Here is a 19,557-nt window from a genome sequence, read left to right on the forward strand (position 1 = left end):
TTATTTAGAGCCCATAAGTCTAATACATTCTCCATTTTTTCATTAGAGTTCATTAGAGGGAACTATTTGCATTAGAGTTTCATTAGAGCCCATTATTCTGCTCCACAACACCCATATTTCAGTTTTATTTAAATATTCAATATGTCCTAAGCCCTCTTTTCTAAATCTCAGAGGCTGTGCAAGTTTCTCCTTTCTGGAACATCCTTCTCTATTATGTCTTCTGGGAATGACTGTGCATTCTTTACAGCAGATCCAGAATCAATATCTCAAAGATATTTCTTCATCTTTTTACTCAATTCCAAGCATGATGTTTATTTATTTATTTATTTATTTATTTATTTATTTATTTATTTATTTATGATTTTATTTATTCATTAGAGAGAGAGAGAGGCAGAGACACAGGCAGAGGGAGAAGCAGGCTCCATGCAGGGAGCCTGATGTGGGACTCAATCCTCCGTCTCTAGGATCACGACCTGGGCTGAAGGCGGAGCTAAATCGCTGAGCCACCTGGGCTGCCCCATGCATGATATTTTAAATGTTCCATTTGATTTTCCCCACATTAGTATAAAAGCTGCAAGTCATTTTCATATTGGCCTATTTGTCTTGGTTGTTTGCAGAGATTAGGAAAGACTCCACTTTCTCAATTCCTCACCTGTCCTTTCTATGAAATACTGTGACTTTCTTCATATGACCCCAACATCGAAATTTGAATTTCTTTGTTCTTGTTATATGTATATCAACCTGGATGAGCACAAATAGTGTTCACTCAAGGATTTAGTAGCTCTATCCAGGACATTGCCACATTTTAATAAAATAGCCTAATAATTCTAATGTATACAGTAGGAAAATATAAGCTATGAGTCATATCTGGACGATGAATGCTCCCTAAGACACTTTACTTCATTTTGCTTTCCTTCTTTTTTCCTTCCTCTACAGAACTTTATTTGCAAATTAACTAATGCACTTATGCTATTGAATCTATATGCTTAAAGCCTCTCTATCCTGGTATCACCAAAACATTGACTTGCTTGAGGTCAAAGACTACGTCTTATTCATATCAACATCACCAGTTGCCAGTTTCTTGAACACAGTAGATGCTCAATAAACATTTTAGAATGTTGAACAAATCACATATTCTTTATAATGAGATAAGATTTATTTTTAGTCCAGATGCTTATTAGACATCTTGCTTTTGATGACTTTTCTCTCTTTTAGTCAAATTTAGCATCCACAGTGGAATTCTTGATTTCATTCCTCCAAATGTTCTCTCATATACTTTCCCATCTTAGTAAGTGAAAAATTATCTACTGGTTTCTTAAGCCAAAGATCTGCACATCAACCTTGGTCCTTTCCTTTCCCTTACCACTTTACAAACAATAAGCAAGTGCCGAGTTTCTTTCTTCTCAGTAGATCTCAACTGTGTCTGTTTCTATCCATAAATATTTCCTCATTTCAGTTCCTCAAGTTGTCATCATTTCCACATCTCCACAACTTACCTGCTTCCACTTCTTATCCTTCTAATTTGTTCTTTTCACTATGGTCAGAGTGGTATTTATTTATTTATTCTCTACTACACTCCCTTTTTCTATGTAGATGTAAGTATGTGGCCTATGTAACTTTCCTTCGTTCTAAAGGATTTATTTTATTTCTTACAAGGGAGGTTTACTGATGTTAAATTCTCTGTTTTGAAAAAAAATAAAAATAAAAATAAATTCTCTGTTTTGTATCTGACCAAATCTCTATTTCTCTTTCATTTTGAATAATAATTTTGCTGTATCCAGAATTCTAGGTTGATGCATTTTTCCTTTTAATATTTTAAATATTTCTCTCTATTATTTTTTTGCTTACAAAGCATCTGAACAGAAATCTGATGTAATTCATATTCTTGCTGCTCTATAGGTAAGATGTTTTTCTTCCCTCTGGCCTCTTTTAAGGTTTTTAAGTTTGTTTTTGGTTTGTTTGTTTGTTTTGTTTGTTTTGTTTTTTTGCAGGTTAAGTATGGTATGTCTAAGTTGTAGCTTATTCTGGCATTTATCTGGAATATATTCTCTGAGCTTCCTTGATCTGTGGCTTAATGTCTTTTCATTAACCTGGGGTACTTCACAGTCATTATTGCTTCACATAATTCTTCTATTCCTTTCTCTTTTTCTTATGGCATTTTCATTACATGCATGTATGTTAGACTTTTTATAATTGTTCCACAGCAACAACTTCCAAGCTTGTTATATGCCAGACTGGAAACTGGAAGTCCAGAACAACATTTTAGAACCAGTATCATTCTCTTATTTAAAACATAAACAACATTTTTATTTCCTGGGAATACAATGAAAAATGTACATTCCAAGACCTTGAATAGTCTATACCTTGTCTACTTCCACAATCTCACATTCTACTCTCCTCTTTCTTCACCAATTCAGCCACTTCAATCTCTTCCGACCTTCTCAAACTTACCAAATTCTTTCAACCACTGGTCCTGGCACATGTTGTTTCCTAATCTTTTTTTTTAATTTTTTCTTATTTATTTATGATAGTCACAGAGAGAGAGAGAGAGAGGCAGAGACATAGGCAGAAGGAGAAGTAGGCTCCATGCACCGGGAGCCCGACGTGGGATTGGATCCCGGGTCTCCAGGATCGCGCCCTGGGCCAAAGGCAGGCACTAAACCGCTGCGCCACTCAGGGATCCCTGTTGTTTCCTAATCTTGCATTATACTTCCCTCTGCTCTTTGTACAGCTACTTCCTTTTCACCTTCCAGGTGTTAGGACTTCTCTACTCAGAGAGGATCCCACAGCCCTTCCAATCTCATTGGCAGCCCCTCTCTCCAAATTTCACATTCTCTATAAATGAATTTAATTTCTTTCATAATACTTATTATGAGTCCTAGTTATACATTCAGTTATTTATTTTTAAGTTCATTGATCATCATCTTTACTAGATGTCATGGTCCATGAGAGCAGGAATTATTCCTGTTTGCTCACTGCTGTATTACAATAAATACGATAGTGCATGTCACATAGTTGTTAGCCAAAAGATGTGTTTTGAGTACAGCAATGAATGGAGAAAGTCATCTCTTTTTACAAAAAATTCTCTGTAATTTATTTATATACCTACAGATCTGGAAAAATAATTATATGAGTAATTGACTCAGATATCATAAGTATGGACATGGTGAAGCAATCTGAATGTTCTACGGGATGACTGTAGCATTCCAAGACAGAGACTTCCAGTAAGTTGAAAAGTATTTCACAGTTGAAATGTGCCTTTTATATTTATTATCTAGTCACATTTTCACATATCGGCTTATATTTTGTAAATGGGAATGGAAAGAATCATTTCAAAATGAATGGATGATAGAATTAGTGACATAATTCTGATGTTTACAAAGCATACTTATCATTCATATAGACTCAGCCATTCAATTATGTTGAATTTCAATTCTCAGTATGGTTGATATTTGATTTTTTCTTTTTTTTTTCCTCTTTGGGTACCAGCAACAAAATCAAAATTCATAATCAAACTGTCAACAGACTAATGTTAGCATTCAGCTACATATAAAAATAGTAATAATACTGTTTTGAATTCAAATTTGGACTTTCTCACTTGTTAGTAATGAGATCTTAGGCTAGAAGTTTAATCTTACTGAGCCTGTTTCTTCATCAGTAAGGCAGAGGTAAGACTTCTCAATTTGTGACAAAGATTAGGGTTAATATATATAAAATGCCTGGCACTAGCAATGTGGAATAAATGACATATATTTTTTCCATGATTTTCTTTCTTTTTACAATTTTTTTTATAAATTATCAACATTGCATAAGGCAGTTGACATAACCCAATGGAGTAACTAGACATGACATAAGGTACAGCAGAACAGGAACATTTGAGACTCAAGTAAATGATTGCAAACAGGACATAAGTACCAGAACAGACAGATGTGGATTTGAATTTCAACTGTTCTTTGAAACTTTATATTTTACACACACACACACACACACACACACACACACACACACACACATACAGGCAACTTGCTTGATTTTTCTGAACCTAAGTCTTCTGGCTTATAAAAACAGTGATAGTTTTGATATAAGAGAGTAGTGATGAGGATTAATGTGGTAATATAAAGAAGTGACTGGCATGTAGTAGTTGTTCTCCATGCCCTATGTCTAATAGTAAACACAATGTCAGCACTGATTAAAATCAAGCCATAATACCTGGTTATGGACATCAAACTGATTTGGCAAAGGGTCATATTAGTTAGATATGACAGTTTTAAGTTGAGATGAGCAAACAAGAAATGAATTTGAAAGATAGTAATTTTAGGAAACAGGACTGTATTCCTATAGCTGCAAGTTGAAAAATAATATGGAATACAACAGGATTTGGTAAACTGAAACAGGAGCATCAAATATCTGAATTCTGTAAAATAAATATAATCACTTTTTTTACAGTTAGAATTTTAGGTATAATATGGCAGGAAGTGGGGGTTTTCTTTTTCTTCACAAATCTATCTCAAATTAGTCCCTGTTCTAGGAAATTATTAGATGTTCTACTAATTATATGTAACCCTCGTATTCATGAATACATGATTGTATTATATGTTACAGCCTATCCTATGGTTATATAAGGCTAAGGGACTGAGTTCCATACTTGACTAAAATGGAATGCAACTCTTAGGGCCATGTTGGTAATCACAAGTCGAGTTTCTGTCAAGTTTCTGGAGTCAATTCCCTATCAGTAAACTCTAAAGACTGCATAGAAAAGGACTTCTCTTCTGACCTCTTTCTTTGCACAGTATTGTTAGAAAAACAAGGATGTGTTTAAATCATTATATATTTGGGGATTTATTTGTTATAATGCTTAACCTATTCTGACCAGTAGCATCCCATGAAGCTAAATTTACTATTATCTGAAGGACCCTAAAGCCAAACCCCAAATTAAGCCATGCACTACATGAATACTTCTGTGTCACCAAGTAACATTGGTCCATATACTTTAATATTTTTTTTCAAAGTCATCTTAATGAATCATTTTCTCAAATTCTGGACAATTTCAATACTCTCCATGAATAACCTAGAATACATAGCATAAGGCAGTTGATGTAACCAAGAAAATAAGTAGACATAAAATAAGGTACACATAAATGATAACACATGTAAAACATGATATGTGTGCCAAGCTGTACTTTAATTAGAAAGAAAATAGAGAAAAGGAATTTCATCTAGGCAGAAAAGATCAAACTTTTTTATAAAAATAAGTGATAACTCCTAAAGCAAAGAAAATCCTTATTGAAGAGATTTAGTATAGAATTAAAAGAGATCACATAATTTATTGATGTGAAGCTGAGTGATCTCTTGAAGACAATGAATAAGAGGCTTTTTCCAGCCATTTATGATCATTTTTAATAAGGATACTTACTGCCAGTCCTCAAGGAAGAGGAGTATGATTGAAACTTGCTGTATGCATAGCTTATGGGTTTCTAACAGTTGGACATGTAGCTTAGAGAATGGCATTGATAAGATAGGTAGTTCAAGGGCTGAGGATCATAAGAAAGCTCAGTGGCTGATGTCCTGGGTCAGTTAGCTCAAGGCTTAACAGTCATAAGTCAGGTAAGCTCAGGGGTTGATGATCATAGGACTGGTAACTTGGAAGATGGAAGCTCAAAGGTTGTCTACAAGATGCTAGATGGCAAGAACTGGAACCACAGGATGTGAATGGGAGACAGCTAGTTCCTTGATCAGATCTGAACATGTTCGAGACAATAGTGGCCATAAGGGCAAAGACACTGTTCTCACAGCTGGTCAATTGGCCACTCATGGGTTGGCCACAAAGCTTGTGGCAGTTGTCATGGAATACATTGCTGCCTCGGCTGCTACTAGAAGAACAGAGGGCATCCCCACAGCTCACCTCAGTGGAGCAGAGAGCTCTGCGTGAGGTGACAGGAACTTGGGAGGACTTCCCAAGAGAATGAGAGTATAGTTTCTAGAGCACCAATTGTGAGACATGATGGAGTTGGAGGATCAGTCCTTACTTAAATTGCAAAGAGCAGGTTGCTGAAGTGTGACTCTTACTAGCTGGACATACAATTTATATATCACGGTTGTTAAGAGTTGGCTCCCTCTATGCCTATTCTCCTGCTCATATTTCAAAACCATTTCTATGGCATCTCATTAGAATATTTTTTAGTTGTCTACCAACCAGTCCTCCCATCAACCTATAAAATACATATTATCTGAATCACATCTTTCAGATAACTATCATTCTGAAGTCAATCTTACCTCCCTTGCTAAATCTCTCTCCCAGTATGAGTCAACTGCTTCTTTAGGAATCAGGTTTGTTTACAGGTCTTGACAATTCCTTGAAGTTGCTGTTAAAAACCTTCAAATGGATCCACATAATTGGGGAAAGTTCATTTATGGCCATGTTTTTCATAAAACAAAATATATATATATATGTAAATACTTCATTTTTAGAAGTGATAAATGTTGAAAACTCTTAATTTGGGAATTGAAATTTATTTTGTCTTCTTTAGAGACACAACCCAAATTTAAAGTCTAATTCATCTTCTGGGAATCTTGACATGGATATCATAATTCAAGTCTATCTCTCCCAATGAAGAATAGTGACCTGGAAAGTTTTGACAATCTTTGCTGAGATCCATACCCAACAAGACAGTATATCATTTTCTATCTTTTATTATTATGAAACTGAAGGTGTTAGCACATCTATTTTGATAGATGTTATTTAAAAAGAGAGGTCATATCTCTTTGGATGCTTACCTAAGTGGGTTTCAGCATATTATTCCACAAATAAAGAGAGGATTTACATTTAAAACCTGTTTCCATCTTAACATTTTTCAGTGAGTATCTTCCACACATAAACACTTTTGACATAATTTATATTTTATGATTATTTAAAAATGACAATCTAATTTATGATTGATTTCCAAATTTTCAGTTTATTTGTCTGTTAACTATTTGGACTTAGAATGTATTTACACATGGAAAGGAAGTGGAAATTCTTAGACTGGTCTGCCAAAAAGAAAAATGTCTTAGCTTAGTAATGTTACTGAAGTACATAACTCAACCTCAACTACATTATTTGGATAAATGGACTTTTTAAGTTCCTTGAGGAGTTTCATTCAGGAAGACTACTTGTATTATTGTGTCTCTGGAAAAAAGCTTTTGGTGGTATGTACTGAGGTCAGAAAATAACACATCTGGAGAGTAGAATTCTTTCTTCTAGTTCTCAAAACTATTGGAATCATCCTGAATGGTGAAGCAGCAAGAGCTAACATAGTTGGTCTCACTTTTCTCACATGCAAAGTGGGCACGTTATATGCTCTCTCACTAGTATATTTCAGGATTTAATGAAAAGAAAACATATATGAAGGACCCTGACCATTGTCCACCTAGCACAACCTGAGTGAAGTGGGTTTGTGATCACTCTGGCTGAGACATGAGACATAGCAATCATGTCTGAGCCAGCTCTTAGGCTGCTGACACACACTGCCTTTTTAAAATACAGCTTGTGGAAGAGGCAAACCTTCCTGAGAGAGGGGGCATTCCTTATTAAGAGAACCCAAAACAGCTGAACTTACCTGATGCTCTGAAAAGTGACTTATTTATGTGAATTTAGTAACTAGATGAGTCTCCTCTTCACTTGTAACATCAGGAGACTTCCACAGTGGCATCTAGTACAAATCTCCTTCCATGTATACATATTCAGAAGTCAGATTTATAAGGAATCCCTATAATATTGGTAGTTATAAACACATCTTATGATCTTTAGATAAACTGAAAATGGAGTGGGTTAGGTTTAATTGTATTTATTAAAGAAGTGTCTGTTGTAACTAACGACGTACTCTATCCTCTTTACATTAATGTTTAGAGAACTTTTTAAAGGTGAGACAACTAACCATTTAATCTAACAAATGGGTACCACAGGAAACATTTTTTCTAAGTCAGGAAAGTGATGTTCTCTAATGATACATGATCCTCAAAACAATTAAGGTCCAAAATACTTGCAATAGCTCTAAGTATTGGGGATTCCTGGGTGGCTCAATGGTTTAGCTCCTGCCTCTCTCTCTCTCTCTCTCTCTCTCTCTCTCTCTGTGTGTGTGTGTGTGTCCAATAAATAAATAAAATGTTAAAAAAAAGTTCTAAGTATCTTCATGATTAATGCCACAGGGTAGATTTATCCTTTAAATTCATTAATAGCCAACAATGGAATTGTGTTGTTCTGTTACTGGATAGAGAATATTCTGGATTATTATTCTCTATAGTTAGATCCCTGCTATTAGATACCTGTAACATAATGAATTTGGCTTAATTGTAAATATTCTAATTTACATCAGTACATGTATTGTTATTATTACATTTTGTTATTCAGTTAGTACACAAATCTTTATTTAGTGGATTAAATAATGTTGATTTAGGGACACCGGGGTGGCACAGTAGGTTATGCATCAGATTCTTGATTTCAGCTCGAATTGTGAACTCAGAGTCATGGAATTCCCCCTAACACCAGTCAGGCTCTGGGTTCAGCAGGTAGTCTGCTTGGGATTCTCTTTCTCCCTCCCACTCAGCTCTCCTTGAGCTTGGACATGTGCACTCTCTAGTCCTCTAAAATTAATCAACATATTTTTTTAAGATTTCATTTATTTATTCATGAGAGAAACATAGAGAGAGGCAGAGACAAAGGCAGAGGGAGAAGCAGGTACCCCGTGGAGAACCTAATGTGGGATTTGATCCCTGGATCCTGGGATCATGATCTGAGCAGAATGAAGATGCTCAACCACTGGGCTACCCAGGTGCCCCAATCAATAAATCTTTTTAAAAATATTGCTGACTTTAATATATTGACCTGTTTCTGTATAGATAAAATGTCACAAATAACAAAAGAATAGAAATATTGTTATGGCTCCCCTGAGGCCACACAAATATAACAGGAAAAAAACTCTGCTATTTATCATCCATTCACTGCCCTCTAACATGAGTTTACTTAAGACTTGGAGAGGGTTAAATTGCTTTTAAAGGGAAAACAAGAAGATTTTGGAGTTCCCCATCAATCCAAATAAGAACAGAATAAAGAAATGAGTGCAGAGGAGCTGATTTGAGAAGAGATGCGATGTATGTATCATTAAATGACCCACGATGTGACCAATCTTCACAGGAATACCATTAACTCATTTTGGAAAGTAGTGAAGGGCTGTGTATAGCTTCTGGGTAGATGATGAGCAAAAGAGTGGCAGCAGAAACAGTAAGCAGACAGGACAATAATCCCCAGGGAATTCATAGAAATAGCAGGATGGTGCAGGATTTTCATAAATTATAGAAATGGCAAGAATTAGAGTCAATTATAGCCAAACATGGGAGGACAAAATTTTGTCTCCTACTGGAGCTCTGTCTGTATTTCATTTGTGAATTTGTAATGCTAGGAAAGATCTCAATACATCATCTTGTTTGTTCATTTTATTTAGTGGCTTTTTTTTGCCCTGTTTCATTCTGGATAGTTTCTATTGCTATGTCTTAAAATTTATTACTGTTTTTTTCTACAGTGTCTAATCATCTGTGAATACCATTCACTGTATTTTCTGCCTCAGTCATTATAGTTTTTATCTGTTTCATTTGAGTTCCATTTATACCTCTTACTTGTCTATTTAACACAAACAATATTTCCTCTAACTTCTTCAACATATGGATTACAGGTGTACTAGCTGCTTTAACATTCTTGTCTAATAATTCTATCATCTGTGCTATTTCTGGATAGTTTTGATTTATTTTTCTCCTTTATTATAGGTATTATTTTCCTGCTTCTTTGCCTCTCTAGTAATTTTTTAAAAGATTTTATTTACTTACTTATTTTTGAGAAAGAAAAGAAGAGTGAGGGGGTGAGGGGGAGAGGGAGAGAATCTCAAGAAGACTCGAAGCTCTATGCTGGGCTCAATCTCAGGACCCTGAGATCACTACCTGAGCTGAAATCAAGAGTCTGAAGCTTAACTTCCTGTGCCACCCAGCGTCCCCAAATCAGCATTATTTAATCCACTAAATAAGACCTTGTGTACTAACTGAATAACAAAATGTAATAATAACAATAAATGTAATGTAATTTAAAAATAAAAACACAAAAGTAAACTAAACAATTACAAAGGTATGTCAAAGACACACAAAGTCAAATGAAAGAGCTCTTCATGACCAACACTGAAATAATTCAAATTAAAAAATAACATTAGATTATATCCCAAAGTATAAAATACATAGGTGTGTATCCATCCAGAAATAAATCAATCATAGTATAAATAATAAGTAGAGAAGAGACAAATCCCCTATGTAGAAGGATTCCAAGTAATAATATATGTACAAGTTTCTCCTTTAAAGTAGTGGAGCACAACTTCCTCTTAAGCAGGGACTACACATAGTAACTTCCTTTCAAAGAGCACAGTTTAGATAGGGGGGAAAACAAGTACTTTACTGAAGAGAATCCTGACAAACACTATTTCAGCCAAGTGATCAAGGTTAATATCAATAATGATAAGTCATATTGATTGTATGTGTTCTTGATACAGAACTTTACCTCTATGGTGTTTCTCCTTAAAACCCATAATCCAGGTCTAATCTTGAGGGAAAATGTCAGGCAAATCCAGATTGAGAACCCTCTACATAATTCCTGATCAGTACCTCTCAATACTCTCAAGGGCATCAAAACAAGAAAAATTTGAGAAACTGTCACAACCAAGAACATCCGAAGGAGACTTGACAATTAAATAAAGTGTGATATCCTGAATGAGATCCTAGAATGTAAAAAGGACATTAGGTAAAAATAAGGAAGTTTGAATGAGTATGCATTTAACTTCGTAACAATAAATCAACATCAGTTCACTAATTGGGACAAATGTAAGTACCAATGTTAGCTGTTAGTAATGGAGAGACTCTGTGTGGAGTATATGGAACTTTCTGTATTACTTTATCACTTTTCTGTAGATCTAAAACAATTCTAAAATAAAAGATTTATTTAAAATGCAAACCTCAGGCTAAATTCTTTACTACTGAAAAATCAAAGAGATTTGTTTATTTCATCTCTTTATCAGTTTACGCCATAGGCTTTGGGGATTTCTTTTGTCAAATAAGCTACCATTTAATAACTTACATTGTGATATCATTCAGATACCAAAATAAAGCCCTTTCTCATATTTGCATCATTTAATTTTTGTAGCAGCTTTCAGAGGCAGGATGGCAGGTTTGTTTCCCTGATGAGAAGATAAATTTAAAAATGTATTCAATTTGTCCAAGTCACAGAGTTATTAAGAAGCAAAGCTGAGTCTCTAAGCCAGGTCTTACGGACTCTTACTCGGTATTTTTTAGTATTTCCCTCAAGCATAAGCCATTGTTAAAGGTGATTTTTTTTTCCCTTTGAATATGGTCAGAGAGTAAAATAATATGTTACCATACTGTTTTTGAATGTTAAATAGCACAGCTGTAGCCTGAGAAATAATGATGCCTATATACTTTGGTAGGTAGCCACCCCCTCATATTTCTCTACTTACACTCTAGGAATAAGAATGGAGCAACTGATTGTAGCTTCACTTATATTTCATTTCTCAGGAATACAGTGGGCTTCATGGTGAGAAATCTTGTTAAGCTTCCAACATACCACCCAGATGTATCCATGCAAAGAAGAATTTAACATTTGTGACAAGACAATCCATGGTTCTATTTGTGATGAGTGGACAGTAGATTAAACACACCAGTGGAGGAAGACATCTCTCAATGTCTTCATGAGTTTTGGGAGCTATTACTTCAAAAACCACACAATTTCCTACTTTTTAATAGAAAAATTATTGAAAACCAATGCATTGTCAGAAAGTTGAAATGGGGCAACTTGTAACATCACTCTGTACCAATATGTACACATGTGACTAATTTACACACACTAGTGAATAAAACACTGAGAAAAATATAACCTTCTGTATATAATATATACTTCTCTGTCAAATTCTATTTCTATTTAAACTCCCAGGATGCATACTCTTCAGTAACTGGTACAATTAATTAATTCTACAATACCACTTTGTAAATATTTTTCCCAGTTGCAGAAGAGTCGATGGAACTTCAACACATACTAATTTATTCTGAGGGATTTACACATACATTTAATTCAATACTCACTGAATGCTCTTTCACACGTACACCCCACAATATTTAGTTAACAGTTTTTATATTTTTAACCACAGTGGCCACTTGGAGACCCATCAACAAGATTACACAACTTTAATTACCTGCCATCTTTGAGAGCCATAATTAAATAGAATAAACCCCAAGTACTGTCCTCCTCATCGAAGCCTGTGAACTACCACTGAATGATGTTTAATCCTTTCTGCTCCTATGCCCATGAGAGCCTCAGAATTAGAGAATGACTTTAATCAGAGTAGTGCATAAATGTTAAAAATATTGATGTTTAGGATTACCAACATTCAAAAGTATCCAAAGTGGTAGAGCATAGTATCTGACACAACTTTGAATTGAATAAAACTGAATACAACCATGAATAAGTAAAAAAAATTACTCAGGTTACATTTGCCATTCTTTTTGAGTGGACAGAGCCCTTTCATTAATTAAAAACATTAAAAATTCAATATAATCAACAAAGAATTTTAGCAAAAGCCATAGTTATAGTACTTGAGAAAGCACATTTAGTAAGAGTTAAAGCATGTGTTTTTTCACATTCTGGAAGACATGCAAACAGAAACTGAGTTAGAAATTGTCATGTCCAGGGATACCTGGGTAGCTCAGCAGTTGAGCATCTGCCTTCGACTCTGGGTGTTATCGTGGAGTCCCGGGCTCCTTACATGCAGCCTGTTTCTCCTGTCTCTGCCTCTCTGTGTCTCTCATGAATAAGTAAACAAAAAAATCTTGAAAAAAGAAAAAAAAAGAAAAGAAAAAAAAGAAAGAAAGAAAAGAAAAGAAAACTGTCATGTCCAGGAACATCTTGAAACAACTGGTACCAAAATACTCCCCCCAAAAACTATTGATCTATTATCTATCTCTTCATCTTCAGAAGAGTTTTATAACTGATAGATGGAAAGATATTTTTAGCAAGAAATCCCAATCCAAATACTGATTCTACTCAACCAAACTTACTGGAAGATAAGTGATGCTAGTGCTTCAGATGGGACATGAGCTTTAGAAATTGCCAGATACACCAGTCAGAAGTATAAAGTTACTGGACAATAAAGTTAGTGGTTGGCCACTGCTAGGCACTAAGTCAATGATTCCAACAACAGAGTCATAGATTAAAGGGAAACCACTTACCAGATATATAGTTCTAGAGACCTAGAAGAAACAGGAGAGGGAGATCAGGGGGTGGCCACTATTAATTGGGACTTTGAGTGTCTGGTGTATGTTGGTATGTTGGTTCACAATCCCTCAGGAGCTTCCCTGGTGTAATCCAAACCTGGGCCTCATACTCAGAGAGCAGGAACAGACTGAAGAAAGAGGTACAACACTCCAGATTGGTAGGTATCAGGTTTAATGAGCAAGAGAACCTACTTACTAGGCTTGTCTTGGGCATCACAAGATGAGTAGATTCTCTGCACCCTCCCACAAAATTTTAAGTTTATATAGAGGCCTTAATTGAGTTTAGTCACATATACCATCTAGATAGTCTGCATATCTATCTCAAGACTGTCCTTGGGGCAGCTTCTAGGATCAGGGAAGGCAAGCAAAATGCACATTCCAAGAACAGAGAAGAAAGTGAGGAGCCTCCAATTGCCCATAGCTAGCTCACAGGTCAACTGGCAGTCATGTCTTTTTGATGACCTCTCCCAACACTCTACCCCTCTACAATATCTCATGCTCTTCTCTTCTGCAATGTGCCCTGAGCTGTTAGCAAGAAGTTTCACTAGCATGGGGATGGTTCATTTGATGGTTATCTGACTGCACTGGAGACAGAGATCACAGTAACAATATAGGTGCAGACAAGACAAAATATAGGTTAAGACAATATTTCCCAAACTCAGTGACACCTCTTCTGCCATAAGCCTCATGATCCAAACCATTGATTTATTAAATTCCCTAGTCTGGGGATCAGATTACTCAGGGCTTTCATTTGTGTTTTATATGATTTCATAAAGACAACACATTAACAAACTCATCAGATATAAACACACCACACTCGGTTTGGTTAGTGGCAGAGATGCAAGGAGGCAGTGAAAATGCCTAAGGCCATTCTATTTTGGAAGACAGCTTCTCTTACAGACATTTCAGTGTTTGATAAGGACACATTTTGTTGGCTATCATTCAAGTGTTGTTGGGTAAATTTAGTAAGGGCTATAACATTCTCCAGGCCAATGGAGGAAACAGTGGTGGCAGCAAAATGATTATACCAATGAGAAATAGAATATGTCCATATGGCCTTGAGGAGAAGGAGGTTGACAGCTCTAGAAACTTGACTTGGTTGTATATATTGTACATCCTGACCAGGGGAGGTAGCATTGTCAGGGATGAGGAGATGGGGATGGGGAATGCCAGACTAGAATTCCCACCTTTTCTCTCTTTTAATGGTGCTTGTTCCATTTCAGGTATAATGCATTACAACATTTCTAGTTTGTATTTCAATCAGATCCCAGTGGAGATTCAGTAGTACCCTCTCTTCTAGGGGTACAAAAGTAACTCACCCTTTCCAGTAGGATGTCCTGTTGTGAATTCTACTAAATGATTCCTTTCTCAGATGATGGGGCTTAGTGTTTTCAGCAGCATAGCATATTGATCCATGTTAAGAGATAGGCCAATGGTTATTTCCTGCCATTTCTATATCTTTATGGTCCTGGGTGCTTTGGCAGGAGTCCCCTATCTGGGGGGGCAGGCTTACTGGTTGATCATTCAAATATATCAAAGCCTGGGATAGTACTTTAGCCCACCCAGCTGAGGTGGATTTACCTGTTGGCAATTTAATCCACTGTTTGTTTGTTTTTCAGTAATCTCTACACTCAACAGGGGCCTTGAATTTACACTCCAAGATCAAGAGTTGCACTGCCGTTTAAATATTCCATTTTTTTCACCCACTAACTTTGCTTCTTACAAGTTATAAGGGAGGCAGAACCTCCATTCAGTGTCATGTTCTTTGTCCAGTCTTGCATATTATGACCTTTGAAATGTGACCCCCCAATGTGACTTATTTGCATGCAGTAGCCAGTGTTTCTAACCCCCTAACAGCAACAAAGGAAAGCTTGGTTTAGGCTAGATGCAGTGACCACACAAACTAGAGCATATTTAGAACCCTCACTTAGAGGAAGGGGTCAATATAACCAATTGCCAAATCCTCTTTAGTTGGAAACTCTGGTAGGTGGCTTCAGATTATTTTGGCAATTGCCTTGGGCATTGTTTAGAATACACATGAAATTCTGTTACTAAATTAACCAAGTGATTGTATTTCAAGGCCATCCATCATCTTTGACAATATGCCACCCCACCCAGGTATTGCAGTTGCCACTCTTTCTATGCGTCCCATCTGCTATATCTGCTAAAGGGTCAGTTGTTAGGGCTTATGCTCTAGTTAAGAGATCAACTTCCTGATTACCAGGGAGTGCCAATGCCTTATGAGCTACGAAAAGGAAGAAAGTGAGGATTACCTCAGGCTTCTGCAGGTGAACCCAAATGTCCCTCCACATATTTCAATCCCACAAGGGCCTATTCAAGAATCATCCACCCCTTCTCATATCCAAGCCACAGGATTAATCTCTTTATAACTGCGTGTCACGTGTCCATGTGAAGGGTTCATGGCCAGGGCACAGGAATGATCACCAGCCAAACCACTCTGAGTTCAACCCATTGGCTGCTATGGTTGTTCCTCCATGAGAAGCTCCACCTGGAGGAACACTGTGTGCACTTGCTCTATGGGGTCATGTGGGGGTTTTGTCCCCTTCTAGACTGGGACAAAATCCTAGGGACACACTCACTCCTCTTGTTTTGCCTCTGTCACAGTGCCCGATCCATAAACTTTAAGAGCTCTAGAAACATCTAATTTAAATGGTAGCCCTGTTTGGGAGATGCCCAGAGCTTTAATCTGCTTCATTAGTAGTTTTGCTTTTTCAATAGTGGCCTGCTGCTGTGATCCCCAGTACCACATGTCCCTTTCTTTACCCAGAGGCATAAGGGACAAAGGCACCATTGCAGGGAGGGAACAGAGTTATTTAAAAATCCCAAGTCCCTACAAAAACTTGCATCTCTTTTACATTCTTAGGGGTTGGATAGGGTTGTGTCTGATCAAATATAGCTTCTGGAGCAACATACATCTTACCTGCTCAAATAACTCCCATAACCTAATGGTAGTACCTGGGGCTTGAATTTTCTGTGGGCTCACTACCCATCCACCTCCTTGCTAATATTCCAGCAAAACCTTCATAGTGCCTTACAGCAGAAGGAAGTTTTCACATGTTACCATTGTATTTTACTTGTGTGGGGATAAGTCTCAGGCTACAATCCCACAACAGATGGTAAGGTGTGCAGGTAGTCTTGGGGAAGCACTTGAAAGATTCATTATTGTCCCTCCTACATGAAGGAAAATCGATCTTAGTTATCAGAAACTTGTCAAAAGTCTTTTCCATGAACCTCCTTGAAGAAGTGTTTTTGTGGGAACACATTTGCCAAAGCATCAGAGTAAAACAGTAAGTGTCTACAAAGGACAAAAGATTTAAAAATGACCATGGTTAATGATTTGGCGAGAGTTCATTATAAGGCAATTGATAAGAGAATTTGGTTATTTCTGTGGCATACATTTTAAAATTATGATTGATAGTATTATACCAGGACATATCAGATTTTTAGAGATTTTATGTAAATATGCCCTAAAAAAAGTTTAGCATCACTTCTTATGTTTCCCATGAAAATTAATGTATACAAAAGTTACACAGTTGTAAAAAAAATAAAATAAAATAACTCTTTTAATAGAGAAGACTCCATTTTCTTAGGTAATCAAAGACCAGATAAAGACAAAACACAGAATCTTTGTTTTCTAGGCAGATTACATTAAAGGTAAAGAAAACTTTTGATTACAGTTTCCAGTTTAAAGCAGAAGAGTAATCTAAAAAACTTTGCCCTTTTATCAGAGAAAACCAAATTCTCATTTTGTACCAGTCTACTTTTGATATTAACCCCCTACTTTTTCCTTTTTAACTTAAATAAATCTGTTCCAATCTTAGCCTGACTATGCATAAAATTCCTTTCTCAATATTCCTTTTCCATAAACCTTCTGCGACTTTATATATCCATTCAGTTTTTGCCCTGTCCTCTTTATCCATCCTGGAACAAACCACTTACTTTAGGAAAAATTACTTTCTTTACCAAAAAATCCTTATGTCCTAACTCTTTCTTTACCCAAAAATCAGCTTCTATTTTTCTTACCTACTTTCTATATACTATCATTTTCTTTTACCCTTATCATTTTAGTAGTTTTGAAAAAACCCAAGCTCTTTTATCAATCAATTTTGACAATACATTCAGAAGTAGAAAAACATCATATATACATGATAGGTGTGTCTAGACGCACCTAACACAAACAGAAACAGCATGAATCAGGTGCCCAGTCACAGGGCTAAAGCTATTTACTGATATTTCTGGTCTGATGGAGGTTGTGGACCTGATTTTTTTGGTCAAGTGAGCTTCTACAATATCTATTTATAAAGCTTCACGCCCCACCCCGTTTCTCTTGAGTCTTTTTGGTCAATGTATGGTTACCTGGAGTGTTTACATTTCAAAGACATGATAAGATCTACAACTCCAAAGGATAGAAAAGGAATGTAAGTTTTCTCCCAGGTGTTTTGGGGGTAAATGCCATTTAAAACTTTCCTTTGGAGCAGCTGTAAATGACCTGGGGCATTTTGCTTTACTTCTCCATTAATCTCCACAACATCGTGTTCTTCATTCTCATTATTTTCCCTGGGATTCTGCTTCTTAGGGTACCAATCAGGCTTTGTCCCAAATTCTCAGACTTTAACCTGCTTGAGCCCTCCTAGCTTTGTAAAATGAGCCACTAAGCTCTCCATCTGATTCTGCCAGCCCTGAAGCCAGTTGAGTGGGAGATACCCACAAGTCTTTCTTCAATTGCTCTTCCTACTTTTCCTACTTTCTAACATAAGTTTTGGCCTTTGGTCTGGCATCAGTGTGCAGCCAACAGTAGAGGCCGGCCGCTGTGCAGCCATGCTCTCCCCTTCTTTCCTAAGGTGTGCTCTGCACAGTTCCTCAAAGAAGTGCATTAGGCTAGACAGCATTTTCAAGGTGTCCCCATAGTCATGCAGTGATCCACAAACATCCAGCAAATGGGTCACCCCTCTCAGAAATTCCTCACCGATGCCTCTTTCACAAGGCCTATTTATTCTGTCTCCTGGCTTGCTCACCAGTTGCCAGTTCCCAACCTTCCTGGGAGCTTCCTGGGTGAAATCTCTAACTGAGACCCCCTAAGCAAAAGGCAGGGAGACATCAAAGAAAAGGGAGGCCACTCCAGGTTGACAGATAGCAGGGGTGACTTTCGTGTAAGGCTTATCTTGGCTGCTGCAAGATGTATAGACTCTCTGACCCTGCCCATGAAATCTTAAAATTTTATCTAGAGGCCTTAACTGAGTTCAGTTAGATACTCAGCTCAGAGGCCTCAACATCATATTTCTATCTCAAGGCTGTATCCTTAGGACAGTTTCAGAGAGTGGGGAAGGCAAATGGAATGGACAGTCCACAGACAGGGGAGGGGATGGGAGCCTCCAATGCCCTCCAGCTTATGGTCAACTGGCAGTCATATCCTCTCGATGACATCACCCAACAGGGCAGATGGCCTGAACTGAAGACACAGAAAGTAATAGAAACAAAGTCAGTTTCTGCAGGGACATACGGCAATTAATAAAAGGACATCAAGTTGCTGGGTCATAGTTACCTGGTTGGCAGTGGGTGGGCTCACCACAGTGCTCTTGACTGTAGTCCAGAAGCCAGGTTGGCAGCTATTGATTAAACAGAGGCTACTTCCACAGACTATTCTTCTAGAGCAGAGGACAAGAGATCTTTAAAAAAAAAAAAAAAGTAATATAGTGATGACTCCCAAAAGAGATGGGGCTACCATTTCCAGAGCAGCAGTTGTTGAAAGATGTGAAGTTATCAGAGGGAGTTTCAGAAGAATTATAGAGACTCTCTCAAATGTGATTGTTTCCTGTTAGGCAAATTTTCTATATATCCTCTCTGCTTCCTGGCAGTTCCATACACACACTCCCTTCTGTCTTGCTGAGGTGCTTTTACCTGACAGCATTACGTTAATGGTTGTCCAGATGCCAGTGAAAATACCCTCCAACCTTGTCATAAAGTCTTACTTGTTTTTTTCAAATATTTCTGTCCCAGATATTTACTCTCATTCTTCCTATGACTTGCAGCAAAGTGCAGGGTCAGAACTAGAAGAAAGGGAATTCCTTCTCCAGAGTCTAGTCTAAGAGGGGAGGGAGAAACATAAGTATTTGTATCCCTAAGTGGTAAAACCACATATCAAAGATGAGGCAAGGGGCTCACAAAGCAAGAATGACTAGTCATCTT

This window comes from Nyctereutes procyonoides, unplaced genomic scaffold, assembly GCF_905146905.1.
Source record: "Nyctereutes procyonoides isolate TBG_1078 unplaced genomic scaffold, NYPRO_anot_genome, whole genome shotgun sequence".
Taxonomy (NCBI): domain Eukaryota; kingdom Metazoa; phylum Chordata; class Mammalia; order Carnivora; family Canidae; genus Nyctereutes; species Nyctereutes procyonoides.